The sequence below is a fragment of the Anolis sagrei genome, chromosome 2, assembly GCF_037176765.1.
Source record: "Anolis sagrei isolate rAnoSag1 chromosome 2, rAnoSag1.mat, whole genome shotgun sequence".
Classification (NCBI taxonomy): domain Eukaryota; kingdom Metazoa; phylum Chordata; class Lepidosauria; order Squamata; family Dactyloidae; genus Anolis; species Anolis sagrei.
The window spans coordinates 284,799,455-284,814,379 of NC_090022.1; the positions used below are offsets into that span (position 1 = coordinate 284,799,455).

Consider the following 14,925-nt stretch of genomic DNA (forward strand, 5'->3'; position numbering starts at 1 on the left):
CTTATTACTATTTTGTTATTCTTCCTTGCTGTAAGCTGCCCCAAGTCCCCTTGGGGAGAGGGCAGAGGCGGCCCTACGTAATTTTCAACAGTAAGCAAACAGTATTTTGGCGCCCCCCCCCCCCCCCCCAACCAATCATTGATATATATTTTCTGTTTGTTGTGGAAGTTCTGTGTGCCATATTTGGTTCAATTCCATCATTGGTGGAGTTCAGAATGCTCTTTGATTGTAGGTGAACTATACATCCCAGTAACTACACTTGCCGCACTTGCTCCCTTGCCTGGCCTGCTTTGGGTCCGGAGGCGTGCACCAAAAGTCACCTCTTCTCCTGACTTTCTCCTCAGCCATTGGGACCAAGAGAGAGAGACAGACATAGAGAGAGAGAGGTGGAGATGTTCATCTTTCCTGAAGGTAGGTGCAAAAACAAAGGAGGGAGCGGAGGTGGGAGATACCTCCAGCTGGAGGGGCTCTCTCTCTCTTGGTCCCAATGGCTGAAGAGAAAGTCAGGAGAAGAGGCGACTTTTGGTGCGCACGCTGGGGTCTTCAGACATGCCTCTGGACGTGAAGCGGGCCAGGCGCGGCGGCTCTGCCCCTTGGCCCACCCGTGGATTGGGGAGAGGAGAGGAGGCGGGTAGAGCGCCGGGGGATTGGGAAAGGGAGCCGGTCATGGGAAAGGGATCGAACGCGGAGAACAATTGAGCGCCCGCTCTGCTCTCACACATGGTGGCCGGGTGGAGCAGGAACGAGAGGGGCTAGGTGAGGCTCAAGGGCCCGGCCCCTTTGGGAAGAGGATCGCCCGGCAGCGAGGCAAGAAACCCAAGGCTCCCCCCGGACTGCTAGGGCTGTTGTGAGCTGAGGGGGCGCTCCTCAAGTGGCGGTCAAGGGGCATTTACAGAGGTGCCTCTGCGCCCCTGGCAAGAAAAAAGTGTTCTGCGACAGCTTACTTCACGTAATGGACGGGCCGCCCCTGGGAGAGGGGTCAGGATATAAATAAAGTATTATTATTATTACTACTATGATTCAACTGTAAATATTATGTCCCATCACATATTTATTTGAAAATAAGAACACAAGCTAAATAAACCTGACTTAAGTAGCTCTGATTTCTTGTTTCCACAATCAAGGACATCACTAAAAGCCATGTCCAAATGCTCCATAATGCTATCATACCTGGAACTGAGATTTTGTGCTGCCAAATAGAATCTAACAGTGTTGAGAACAGTTCCTTATTTATTTGGTTGTTGTATTTATTTATTTATTTATTTATTTATTTATTTACTGCATTTGTATACTGCCTTTCTCAGCCAATTGGCGACTCAAGGCAGTTTCCAACAAATCAGTATACATAAAACATAATAGATAAAAAACAGTATAAGACATCACAAAAGCAATAAAAGCAGCATCCTTCCACTATTTATTTTCGTCTGACTTGTTGGTAATGATCATCAGATACATTACTGTTTTGCCTTTTGCAGAAAAAAAGTGAACAACTCCTGGATGAAATGTCTTTTGCTTTAATCACTGCTGAGGGGCATAAAATTGAAGGAGGAATTTTTTGTTGGGATTTAGAGGTGTCCAGAGAATATCAATGCGGATCAATAAACTACATGGAAACTTGTTTTTGTGTTGGGGATATGCAGTCAATTGTTCCTACTTGGCTCTTCCTATTGAAGTGAGCAGCTAGATCAAGATGAGAAAAGGGCAGCTCTGGTGAGAGGATGTTCCCCTCAAGGCTGTTCCTCCAGCCCTTAGCTTCTTTAGCTTTCTTAGACTGCCCTTTTCTGGCAAAAAATAAATATATTGAATTGCCTCATCCAGAAGCTTCTAGCATCCACAGTTTAGTTTTAAGTAGGTTGAAAACATGAGGCAATCAGGTGGCGCTTCTTAAAACAAAAGAGACCACAAAGACTAGTCAGGTGATTCTTCAGGAACTTAGTCTATGTAGAAATACAAGGGTAGTGTTGTGCACGAAAACCATGGCTATTTGCGCAAAACTTACACTGTTACCAAATAGCCACACGTGATGTTTGTGCAGAATTGGGGATGGGGGTTTTATGCACAAAAGTCCAGCAATATTACATTCAGAATAGCCCTTATGTGGCTAATTTCTGAGGCATAATTCAGTCTGACCCAACTCTTCCTTCTCCATACATGACTTTGGGGGTGATAGTTGTGTTAAAAAGGGGAGGCTGTAGAAAACTTCAGAACTGTGATGTAAAGAACCCACCTGTATTACTGCACAGAACAAGTTCCTGAAAAACTTGCAATGTGTGGATAGCAAGCAAAAACTGTAAGATCCTCACCACTGGAAACACATATTTTAAACTGAAGAATGGATAGTGACCAAAAAAAAATGCTGTCCTTCAGTAATGCACTCAGTATTATTCTTTTCTTTACCCTTGAGGGTCACTTGTATTGCATGAGTTATCCGAGAGAATTAGTTGAACGTGAACCTTAATTAGCATACATGCCAGTCATTAGAATTGTCTCTCTTAATCCTTTTGGCCCTATTTATTTATTTATTTATTTAGCAAGGGACTCGGGCCGGTTTCCAACAGTAATATCACAAACAGTCATTAAAAGCATCATATTACATTATTACATATTACACTAAAATGTTAAAATAGCAAAATGCAATCACATAATTACAATGGTCAGTCATCACAGTAAGTTCGTTGTTCGTCATTCGTCATCGTCCATCCATATCACAAAATATTGACTCACTCGTCAAAAGCCAATTCTCCATAGCCAAGTTTTCACCTGTTTTCTGAACGTCAAGATGGAAGGGGCAGTTCTGATCTCCAGTGGGAGAGAGTTCCAGAGCCAAGGGGCCACCACTGAGAAGGCCCTGTCCCTCATCCCCACCAGACGCGCCTGTGAGGCCGGCGGGACCGAGAGCAGGGCCCCTCCAGACGATCTTAACAATCTAGATGGTTCATAGGGGAGAATACGTTCGGACAGGTAAACTGGGCCGGAGTCGTTTAGGGCTTTATAGGTTAACACCAGCACTTTGAATTGTGCTCAGAAGCTAATTGGCAGCCAGTGGAGCTGGCGCAACAGAGCAGTAGTATGCTCCCTGTACCCCACTCGTGTTAGTATTCTGGCTGCCACTCGTTGGACTAGTTGGAGTTTCTGGGCAGTCTTCATAGGCAACCCCACGTAGAGAGAGTTGCAGTAAACTAGCTCCCTGAGAGTCTGTGCCCATGCATCCATTATGTTATAAAGCAGTAGTTCCCAACCTGTAGGTCCCCAGATGTTTTGGCCTTCTACTCCCAGAAATCCTAACAGCTGGTAAACTAGCTGGGAGTTCTGGGAGTTGTAGGCCAAAACACCAGGGGACCCACAGGTTGAGAACCACTGTTATAAAGTGATGACCCAAAGTACCAACTGCAAGATGCATGTGTACAAGCCATAAAATCTCAGATCCTTATTAATATTGTGATTCTGGCTAGTAATGATCACAACTAGTTAGGATACCTTGTTTGGGTTAAATAAATTGTTTCTGGTCTGTCCATTTACTTACCGTACCAGGAAGAGTCAACAGGGAGTAAACCACCTGTATGCAACAGCACACAACTTAATCCTGGTAAACCTGGACTGACCAGAAACCTGTCTTATTCTTCCATATGAATGTGGCCATCCTAGCAAAGTATAAGTAGGACTGCAACTTCAGCAGCCTCTGGCATTTTGCCTTTGTTAACAAGATTTCAGAGTACTGTATAGCTCTTTTTATTAAAAAAAAGTTACCCTAGTACTTCCTGTACACATCAGCAGTGATCAGTATCTTAAAAACTAAACGAACAGCGACATAACAAAAAGGCTGTAACGAGAGAAGTTGTATTTTGCAGTGAGCATATTTTACAAGGCTGTGATGACAAAGTGGAGAGTAAAAGTGCGGTCAGTGGGAATAATTTAAGAATCTGAACAAGTATATACCTGTTCATGACAGCAATATAACTTGTATTTTTATGATCTCGCATAAAAGCTCCATGTGCAATTTAGAGGAGGTTAGAAACTTAATTCCTGAGCTCTCCAGCTGTTCAACAGGCAAACATTAAGACATGAGCAAGGTGTTTCAAGTACACTTCGAAGTTTGACTTATGAATATCTCCAGGTGCAGCTTGCTAGCTAACTTATAAATGCAGAAGTTTTTTTGAAAAGGAAGCCACTATAGCAACAATTGAAAAAAATCCAAACCTGCTTGCTCTTTCCCAGGCCCACTGTTGTCACATATGTTCAGGTCTGATCTCCTTTCAGCAAAATTACTCAGCAATTGCAAATACACTTCTAAGAACAAGAGCATGCAACTACATTTCAGAAAATAAAAACCCAGCTCTCCAGTCTGGTGAGACTTACGAGTGTGTGAAGTTTTCCTTGAATGGGTGTCGAATTACAGGGAACTTTTGCACTGCTTTCCTCAAAGACTTCCAAACAATCAACTCCTCGAGGGGGAAATAATGCCCCAAAGCAACACAGCAATCCTTGAAAACATTGAAGTGTGCAGAATGGGTTGGAGGATGGTGCCTGTCCTTCAGCTGTATAGTCCAGGAAGATTAGGTGTATCCCTTGTTCCTGAGAACAGTCTCACAGCAAAAGATTCAGCCTGCTTTTCACTTGGCACCACCCCTCAGTTCTGAGCTCACAGAAGCCTCTGCCTCAAACGACTGGAGGAAGGAAAAAGGCGTTCCTCTCCATCTCCACACGGATGTAAGGGATGTACCCCAGTCAGGTTGCACTTGTGACTCAACCGCTTGCGGTGCCAACAGCCAAACACACACTGCCCATTGTTAAAACATGGCACACTCCTCCCTGTTCTCTGCATGACTAAGATGAAACTTTCTAGATTTGTTTTAAAAATAATAATCTACAATGAGACTAGATCCAAGTAGTGTTCTTTATCATTAATTTAGGTCTTACTACAGCAAAACAGCAGAGAGGAAACAACCAGGCACAACCAGGCTCTCAACAGAACATTTTCCCAGGCTCAGCCAGGCCTTCAAATGCTAATGAAGGTGGTCAGCTGAAACATTCACACCTAGCTTCAGCAGAGAGCTCTTTGCCCCACCCCAGTCATTCCACAGATATATAAACCCATTTTCCTATTTCCAACAGACCTCACTACCTCTGAGGATGCTTGCCATAGATGCAGGCGAAACGTCAGGAGAAATGCCTCTAGACTATAGCCCAAAAAAACCTACAAGAACCTAATTTAGGTCTTCTTCTTCTTGAGTGACTCCAAGTCATTTTCAACCAATGCCATCCCTAAAGTGACTCTAACTCTGGGCTTTCTTGATATTATTTGTTCAGAAATGTTTTTTGCCATTGATGAGACTGAAAGAGTGTGATTTGCCCAACCTCATCCAATAGGTTTGTGTGGCTGGGCAAGGATTTAAATCCTGGTCTTCATATACAGATTGGACATCTATGGGAAAGGGTGCAGCTAGCATGCTGGTGTTAGTCATGCAAATATGTTCCTGGTTATTGCTAACATTGATTCTCAGGGCTGAGTCTCAGAGTACATGACAAATTTGAGATTTCAAGGGGTGCATTCACACAGTACAGGGTGAATCTCTATTTTCTGATCTTCCTTCCACATGACCCAGTACGCCTCTGTCTTATTTAGATTATACTTCTGCATGTTCACCCTCATTTAGCCCATTACTAATGGAAGGCACTGGTTACTACCATAAACCCCTTCAAATTAGATGCCAGCATAGAAAGAAGCACTTACAGACTGCATTTTTAATGGGGAAAAGGACCCAAATAAATATATAATAACTCACAAAATTGCTTTTTTCCCATCAGAAAGCAATATCTATATGTGAAGCTTGCATTTGTATGGCTCTTTCAGCTGTATTCCACTGGAATTGACCTTATGATACAATGTCAAAGGTGCCAAGTGTATAATATCAAACTATCCAATTAGAACATATTTATTGCTGTCTGTCTTCAAATCATTTCTGACTTATGATGGCCATACAGTAAACCTATCATGGGGTACAGTTGGAGAACATTTTTCTCTGAATATGAATCAAAAGAACTTTCTGACCTATGCAAACAACTATCTAGGTTGTCTCAACCTTCCTGGGCATGTGGCTGCATGTGGACATTTTTTTAAAATACTTCTGTGAGAGCAATTGCAAAATGGATGCTATAGCCACAATGTTCCCTTCACAATCCTCTAAGTGCCTTCACATTATAACAATAGCCATATTAGCTGTACCGAAACAACTTTTTTTGAAAAAAGACACGCAAGATCGCATTGAGATTCTGTTCAACAATTACTCGTGGCCTAGTATGATTGTCTTCCAAGGGTAGAGTCTTGGTGGTAGGTCCATAAGTGTCTGTAGAGACCTATTCTGGATCCACATAGTCTTTCACAGTGAGGGCATACATTTTCAGATGGAAGGTGATCCATCTGAAAGGTTTGCTTGCCGGGCCTTCCTCTCAGCACATTACTCCCTTTATTTGTGCCTTTTCAGAAGCCACAGGACTGTTGGTAACAGCTGACCTCCACTTAGAACCTCAAGGGTCTGGGTTTCCCAGTTTAAAAGCTTCCACGGAAGGAGCTTCTACCACACTCTGAGAATCATAGAATCATAGAATCATAGAATCAAAGAGTTGGAAGAGACCTCATGGGTCATCCAGTCCAACCCCCTGCCAAGAAGCAGGAATATTGCATTCAAATCACCCCTGACAAATGGCCATCCAGCCTCTGCTTAAAAGCTTCCAAAGAAGGAGCCTCCACCACACTCCGGGGCAGAGAGTTCCACTGCTGAACGGCTCTCACAGTCAGAAAGTTCTTCCTAATGTTCAGATGGAATCTCCTCTCTTGTAGTTTGAAGCCATTGTTCCGTGTCCTAGTCTCCAAGGAAGCAGAAAACAAGCTTGCTCCCTCCTCCCTGTGGCTTCCTCTCACATATTTATACATGGCTATCATATCTCCTCTCAGCCTTCTCTTCTTCAGGCTAAACATGCCCAGTTCCCTAAGCCGCTCCTCATAGGGCTTGTTCTCCCTTGATCATTTTAGTCGCCCTCCTCTGGACACAGAAAGAGAGTTCCACTGCTGAATAGCTATTACAGTCAGGAAGTTCTTCCTAATGTTCAGGCGGAATCTCCTTTCCTGTAATTTGAACCTTTCCAAGATATGCAAAGGTCAGCTTACCATTTGATTACAAACTCTTTGTTATTTTTACCTCGAAGTTTGTTAGGCAGCTTGGTCATTTGTACGTAATCTATGAATTTTTCCCTCAAGTCCTAGTTCCAGGGCAGCAGAAAACAAACCTGCTCTCTCTTCCTTATGGCATTATTTCACATATTTATACTCAGTGATCATGTCTTAATTTAAAACAAAGTTCCTGAGAAGACTCTTCCTTGTTTTCATAGGCAAAAAGTTGGTCTAGAGTTTTGGTGGAATGTCCCACTTACATAGGAACATGCAACAGATTACTCCCAGCCCCAGAGGCAGTTTGCTTTCTTCTTCTCAAAATAGAAATAGCCCATTTCTATTATACCATTGCCAGCTAGCTGAACTGGACATATCTGAATTTTGTACCAAATGACAAGATAATGCCCTCCATCACACCATGAGATGCCCCACAATAGATGAAGGCAGATCATCTAACTGTCTGCACCATTCTGGTATGAACTCAGATTTTAACGGTTCCATGCCTTCATCTCTTAATATCATTGCCACATTTGGGTGTGACAATAGGTCTAAAATGATATGGAACCATCTTATCCTGAGTCAGATGATTGGTCTCTTGTCTTCCCTAATACACAACACTCCACCAAAGTCTGAGAAAGAACTTCTTTCTAACCTTAGTATCTGAAAAGGACACACTATATGCAAAGTATGTGCATTAGTACTAAGCTATAGACCCTTTCCTAACACCTTGTTAATACTACCATAGCTTAGTATCTGATTTTGGAATGTCAGGAGGGACAGTCCAGTTAGTAATTGGTCCAGAGACTACAAGGGAATACCAGAAGTATCCAGGTTAAACAAGAATGATCTAACCTGGAGCATTGTCTGGTGCTCCTTACAGGGAGAGGTCAACCCTCCTGTTAAAGGAGCTCCCTTGGCTGCCATTCATTTACCGGGCCCAATTCAAGGTGCAGGTGCTTACCTACAAAGCCCTAAACGGTTTGGGACCCATCTACCTATGTGACTGCATTTCCATATATGAACCCACACAATCTCTTTATTCATCTGAAGAGGCCCTGCTCATGATCCCACCTGCATCGCAAGTGCGATTGGTGGGGACGAGGGACAGGGCCTTCTCGGTGGTGGCCCCACGACTCTGGAACTCCCTTCCCAAAGACATCAGGCATGCCCCAACATTGACAGTCTTTAGAAGGAACTTGAAAATGTGGATGTTCCAGTGTGCTTTCCTAGAATAATGAATCCCAAGCAATAGGTCCCAAATGCACTTTACGAGAGATTTAGAATTGTCTGCATGCCCACCCTAAAATATCCATCCTATTTCTCTTGAACATGCCCAGCATTTTAAAAATTTAATCATTACATTTGGACCTGCCACAGGTTTTAAATACATCGTGATATTACTGTTATTGTTTTTGCTTTGTTATGAGTTATTTATTGTTGTATTGTTGTTGTTGTGTTGTATTGCTGTATTTGGGCTCGGCCTCTTGTAAGCCGCACCAAGTCCTGTGGGGGGTGGTAGCGGGGTATAAATAAAGGTTTATTATTATTATATTATTATTGTCATTCTGACTTGACAACGTGCAGCTAGATGGACCCATGGCCTGACTCCATACAGGACAGCTTTGTATTATGCTGGTACAGAATGATCAGGCAACCAAGATAAATATTTGCAACTCCAAGTAAATAAAATAGGAAGAGATCAAACAGAACAAGTATTGTTACAATAACCAAATTAACCTGTCGGTGTAGCTGATAAGGAAAATGTAACAGGCCCACTTTGCAGATTGCCAGTTATATATCACTAGATCTGTGGATAGTCACAACGAAATGTTGTTTGAAATGTATTCCATTATTTCTGTGTACATAAACACGTCTAGGGTTATATTTCTTTCACACTGTGTAATATTCTTTATCAAACTTTTCTTATATAAGAAAAGGAGATGACAGTAATAGTAATACTCAAAAGCCTATTTAATTGCTCTGTGATTAATTGAAACTGGTTTGTTTTATTTAATATTATATTGTTGTTGATTAGACAGTATATGAGTGCCAGTGTAGTGTGGTATTCTGACTGTTAGACTAGGATTCTGGAAATGGGAGTTAAAATCCTCACTCAACTATGGAAAAGCCACTGGGTGTCCTTCAGCAAGGTACATACTCTCGGCTTCAAAAGAAGGCAATGGTAAACCTATTCTGAACAAATCCTGCCAAGAATCCCCCATGGTAGATTTATCTAATCACAAAGGCCTTCTTCTGCCTTTTCTGTTCCAGGCAAACCAAATTAACAAGTATAACAGCTATACAATGAACTGACCTTCCTAGGCTAAAAGTCTCATGAACCTGCTTGGTGACAAACTGGCATTCCTCCTGCTGAATTCTCTCCACATTATCTCCTGCTAAGCAGGTTACCACTGGGACAGAGGCTATCAGTCATTGCTTATTTACTTATACAGTCATATCCTTTCCTTCCATCGGGTAAATCTGATCTTAAATTCCAGAATGCTTCTGCCAGTCTGTTAGCCAATACTGAGATAAATGGACCAAGAATCTGGTTCAGTATTTCATCGCTCTATGGTGTCAAAGTTTCAGCAGTTGCCTGAGGATAGTGATGCCATGCTTGCACAGTGTTGGAACTGGAGATATGCTACTATTGTGTAGTGCAGGGGTCCTCAAACATTTTAAACAGAGGGCCAGGTCACAGTCCTTCAAACTGTTGGAGGGCCGGATTATAATTTGAAAAAAAGAAGAAGAATGAATTCCTGTGCACACTGCACATATCTTATTTGTAGTGCAAAAAACACATAAAACAATACAATAATTAAAATAAAGAACAATTTTAACTAATATAAAATTATTAGTATTTTAATGGGAAGCGTGGGGCTGCTTTTGGCTGATGAGATAGGATTGTTGTTGTGTGCTTTCAAGTCATTTCAGACTTATGTTGACCCTGAGCGAGGGACGGGTAAATGACCTTGGAGGGCGCATCTGGCCCTGGGCTTTAGTTTGAGGACCCCTGGTGTAGTGAAATGACTGGCAAAAGCCATGGCGATATAAGGGGAGTCCACAGCCATACCATGTAAAAGCATCAAGAAAATGTTAGACCCCAGTACCTGCGGAAATGCCACCTGAGTCAGGGATTCTGCTATATCACCATGCAATACATGTAAAGAAACAGGCAGCAGTCATTAGTACAACCAAAGTAACCATATGGGACTCTTCATTAGTGGAATGACAAAAAATGAGGGGGACTGCTAGCTTAACTCTCCAATCCCAAAAAACATTTTCCCCATCTTCTTCCAACTCTCAATAGAAGGCAGACATCAAATTCACCTCTTGCAGCAAGCAAAGGTATTGGACAAAACTGCAAGCAAAACAAGGAAAAATATACAGGATATTGATTAAACAAAGATATGCATTAGGTAAAGGTAAAGGTAGTCCCCTGACATTAAGTCCAGTCATGTCTGACTCTGGGGTGTGGTGCTCATCTCCATTTCTAAGCCGAAGAGCCAGCGTTGTCCGTAGACACCTCCAAGGTCATGTGGCCGGCATGACTGCATGGAGCGCCGTTACCTTCCCGCCGGAGCGGTACCTATTGATCTACTCACATTTGCATGTTTTCAAACTGCTAGGTTGGCAGAAGCTAGGGCTGACAGAGGAAGCTCACGCCGCTCCCCAGAATCGAACCTGCGACCTTTCGATCAACAAGCTCAGCAGCTCAGTGCTTTAAACCACTGCGCCACCGGAGGCTCCAGATATGCATTAAGGTTGTGCAATTCAGCCAAAAGGCATGGTGTTTCAGGGTCCATTTTTGGCTAACCTCTCATTCTGTTTACCAGGAAGTTACTCGAATTGGGAGGAGTGTTGCCATTTTCATTCGGCAAAGATTCAGCCCATTGGCTACAATGGGAAACTTTGAAGTCTCAATCCTAGTCATTTAAAGGCCTATCAACATGAAACCTACCTCAATTTTAGATACCATTTACAACCGTAGGCCTGCCAAGTTTTTTTATTATTATTTTAATTTTTTACCATAACATTTTTTCAAATAAGACAAACTACAAGGGAGCGTTCTGGGAATTGTAGTCACCGGTTGTGTCTCTTCTCAGGCAATCAGAGCATGGACATAACTAGGCATCTTACTGGCTGAGAAACAGAGAGAGAGAAAACTTCAACCCCCATCATTCTCTGAGATGAATGACTCGGAGACTTTTCAATGACCGTCCTATGCAAGTGCTGCTGGGAAAGTGAGTTCCCAGCAGGGCCGTCTCTGGAGGAGGAGTCTAGGGAAGTTTTCCAAAAGAAATGGACACTTCATTGCCGGGGAGGGAGAACAGACGCTGTAGGTAATCCTGAGACTCCTGCCTGAAGTATATTGCAGACTTAACTCCATCCTCTCCAATAGCTGATAAATCCAGCTCTCTTGAACCATTTTCCCCAGCTTTTTGGTTTCCTGCTCCCCATTCTGTTTTTGGGGGATTACATGAAACAGACCGCCAAATATTACAAATCACTTTTGGCCAAACTGATCCAGGCCCAAGCTTAATAAAATAAGCAGATGTCAAATTTAAACACATTGCTCTATATGTCTTCATTAAATAAGAAGAATACTGGCTTCCAGGCCATCATTTGATTTCATGTTCAAGTAATAGATGAAAGGACACACGGAAAAGCATTTTGTTGGACAGCTTCTGCACTTCCCATGACTCATTACAAAAAGAAACAAAACTTACTTTCAGAAATTATGCATTTCCAAAGAAGGTTGAATATTTTTAGGAAGTAAAGCAAATGTAAAACAATTTGCATATTTTAAAATGTGAACAACGGTAAAATATGTGCAACTGTACATTGCATTAATCAGTGGGAAGAAATATGCAAATTAGATAAACTGTGAAATTAATGGGGTTGCCATAAGTCAACAGATGACTTGAAGGCATATATGAGATCAAAGACAGTGATGTTTTCACACTCTTTGGAAAAAGTTAGAATGCTCAGCAGGGCAAATGACATCTGGATAGTAAAAATCCAGAATGCACCATGAAACCATCAAACTCTTGACTTGTTTCAAAGGCTGAATTGAAGAAACTGTCCTGTCAATAAAGGAGGCTGCAAATTAAAATATAGAATACTCCCAGAAAACAATTGTAGTTACATCTCCAACCCAAGCAATGTCTGTTACACTGGCACATGATTAATATGGCTTCTTTGAAACAGCTAATTGGGTTGGACTTGAAACAGAGCTCTGAAACAAGTTAAACAAGATTTTTTTAAAAAGAAAGGAAGGCTCTAGTTTTTAGCATGTCGGACTGAACTACACACTGACAAATCAAGTTGCCTCAGCATAACCTGAGACAGAGGGTGACTTCTTACAACAAGATCATCAACTTCATTGTTGGGTGTGGGGGATGAAGAAGAATGGCGTAACATCACTTCTGCACACAGAAGATCAGTTATATTATCCTCTGCTAATTCCCCTGATGATGATGATGATGATGATGATGATGATGATGATGATCATCATCATCATCATCATCATCATCATCATCTTTATTTATATATCCACCACCATCTTCCAAAAGGGTCTTGGAGTGGCTTACAAGGCACTGCAAGTGTAGTACATAACATAAACAGTACATGAGTATGAAAACAATATCACGTAAGTTATAAAAGCAACCACTATTAACACATAAAATAAAATAAAAACAGAGTTTAAAATGCAGACCATCTGTTGTTAAAACTAGCTGCCTTCAAATCACAACTAAAGGGTCAAAGTGTCGATCTCGTATGGGCCCATTTCAGCCTAAGGTAAAGGTAAATGTTTTCCCCTGACATGAAGTCCAGTCATGTCCGACTCTGGGGTGTGGTGCTCATCTCCATTTCTAAGCCGAAGACCCGGCGTTGTCCATAGACACCTCCAAGGTCATGTGGCCGGCATGGCTGCATGGAGCACCATTACTTTCCCTCCAGAGCAGTACCATTTCAGCCTACTCGAGGCCAAAAGCCTGCTTAAAAATCCATGTTTTAAGCCTGCATTGGAAGGAGTCAAGGATGGGGACTACCTAATCTCTTTTGGGAGGGTGTCACAGAGCCAGGGAAGGCCTTCTTTCTCATCCCCACCAACCGTACTTGAGACGGTTGTGGAACTGAGAGAAGGACCTCCCCTGCTCATTTCAACGTTTGCACCAGTTCATAGAAAGAGATGCGGTCTCAAAGATAGATTGGACCTAAAGCATATAGGGCTTTGTAGGTAATAACCTGCACCTTGAATTGAGCCCGAGAATTAATACCAACTTAATGAATAAACCCACTGTATTAATTGGTCACAGTAAACAGTCTTACCCCCATATCTGGGGGACCGTATCCTAAATAACATGTCCTTTCTAGGCATTTTCTAGGTCCTCCAGCATGATTCTATGATGTATTCAGGTTAGAAGTTCTTCATATCTATAAGGTTTGGTATTATCCATGGAATAATTTACCATGGATAATAGCAAACATATCTGGGAATGGTTCCCTTGTGGATGAGCCATAATATCTTTTTCTGTCCTTGCGATGATACCTGTATACATTTGTTTACATTTCCCTCTACCCTTACTTTCCAGAACTTCATCTTTCTGCTCTCACACAAGTTGTAATCATCTTGGAGTATGGATGTTTTTGCTTTTGTGGCACCCTATCATGTATGCTATTAGTCTTGTGGGATTCAAGAAGAGAAGGCAATACAAAGGACTTGTGGGGAGAGGATGGTCCAGCCATGTCAGTAGATGCCTGCTAGCATGACACTAAATTGAATCTGGCTTAGTGATGATTCAGATGTCACCCCATTCTTCAACCTCACTGTCACTATCAGAATTCTGAAAAGGAGAGTAATAATGGACTGTATTGGGGAATATCAATATTTTACCTTGGATCATGCATGTGTCTAGATTAAGCAATAAGAAAACACAGCAAACTAGGTTCTGCTACAGATTTCAGACATGTCGTTGTCTACCATTCTGTGGGCTTCTTCATTGCAAGTAATAATGAGCAGGGTTGGGTGGATCTCCGACATTCCATTTTGATACCATTTTATGGGCTCCTTCTTTCCAGTTTGCTACTTCATTTGCTTTCAAATTTAACCTGGAAAACTAATTTGAGAGGAAGGAGGTGGTAGCCACTTGCTCCACTATTTAGTTTATTCCCTTTCTCTCTTACAGGTCCTCTACTACATATCTGTACAGAGAAAGAATAGTCTGGATGTGATCGAACACTTTAATATACCTCTGTCATGTTCAGCCATCCATCCCACTGTCTTTTTCTTAAATTAGGATAGCTCCAACAAAGAAAGAGTGCTCTAAAGAAATGATAGATCTATACATTATTATTAATCATGCATTGAACCTCTGGTCCCAGAAGAAGAATGCCATGCAATAACAGTAATCATGGGGCACTAATTGGGACCAATGCTGCCTCTATAGTATAGTAATGGGCTTCCAACCTGGTTGGTTACTATGGGAAATAGGATTTTCAGCTGAATTCCTATTGGTTTTTAGGAATACAGCTTCAAGTCAAGACAAGCTGTATTCATCTCAGTGACTGCTGCCATTTAATAGGATTGTGGCAGTGAATGGCATGCCTGGTTTCTTCTTTTGCTCTCAATCAAGATTACTGCTCATGGAGTTTTGAGTAGGAGGACAAAATTATTGAATTAAAATTAATTTGCATAACACAATCGCAACAGATTATGAGCTTTTGCTGGGGGAGATAACTTGAAATAGATC

At 42.0% G+C, this 14,925-nt stretch overlaps 1 protein-coding gene across 3 annotated transcripts in view; it reads right to left on the bottom strand.

Annotated features, from left to right (window-relative positions):
- RAB27B (RAB27B, member RAS oncogene family) overlaps window positions 1–14,925 on the bottom strand; it is a 122,932-nt gene that overhangs the window by 33,438 nt on the left and 74,569 nt on the right. Inside the window, exon 1 of one of the 3 annotated variants that reach the window (XM_060761279.2) lies at window positions 4,357–4,641. The exons of the other annotated variants lie outside the window; for them this stretch is intronic. The gene's annotated coding sequence lies outside the window, so the exon portion shown is untranslated. Of the gene's footprint in view, window positions 1–4,356; window positions 4,642–14,925 lie in introns of those variants that run through there. 3 annotated transcript variants of the gene reach the window in all.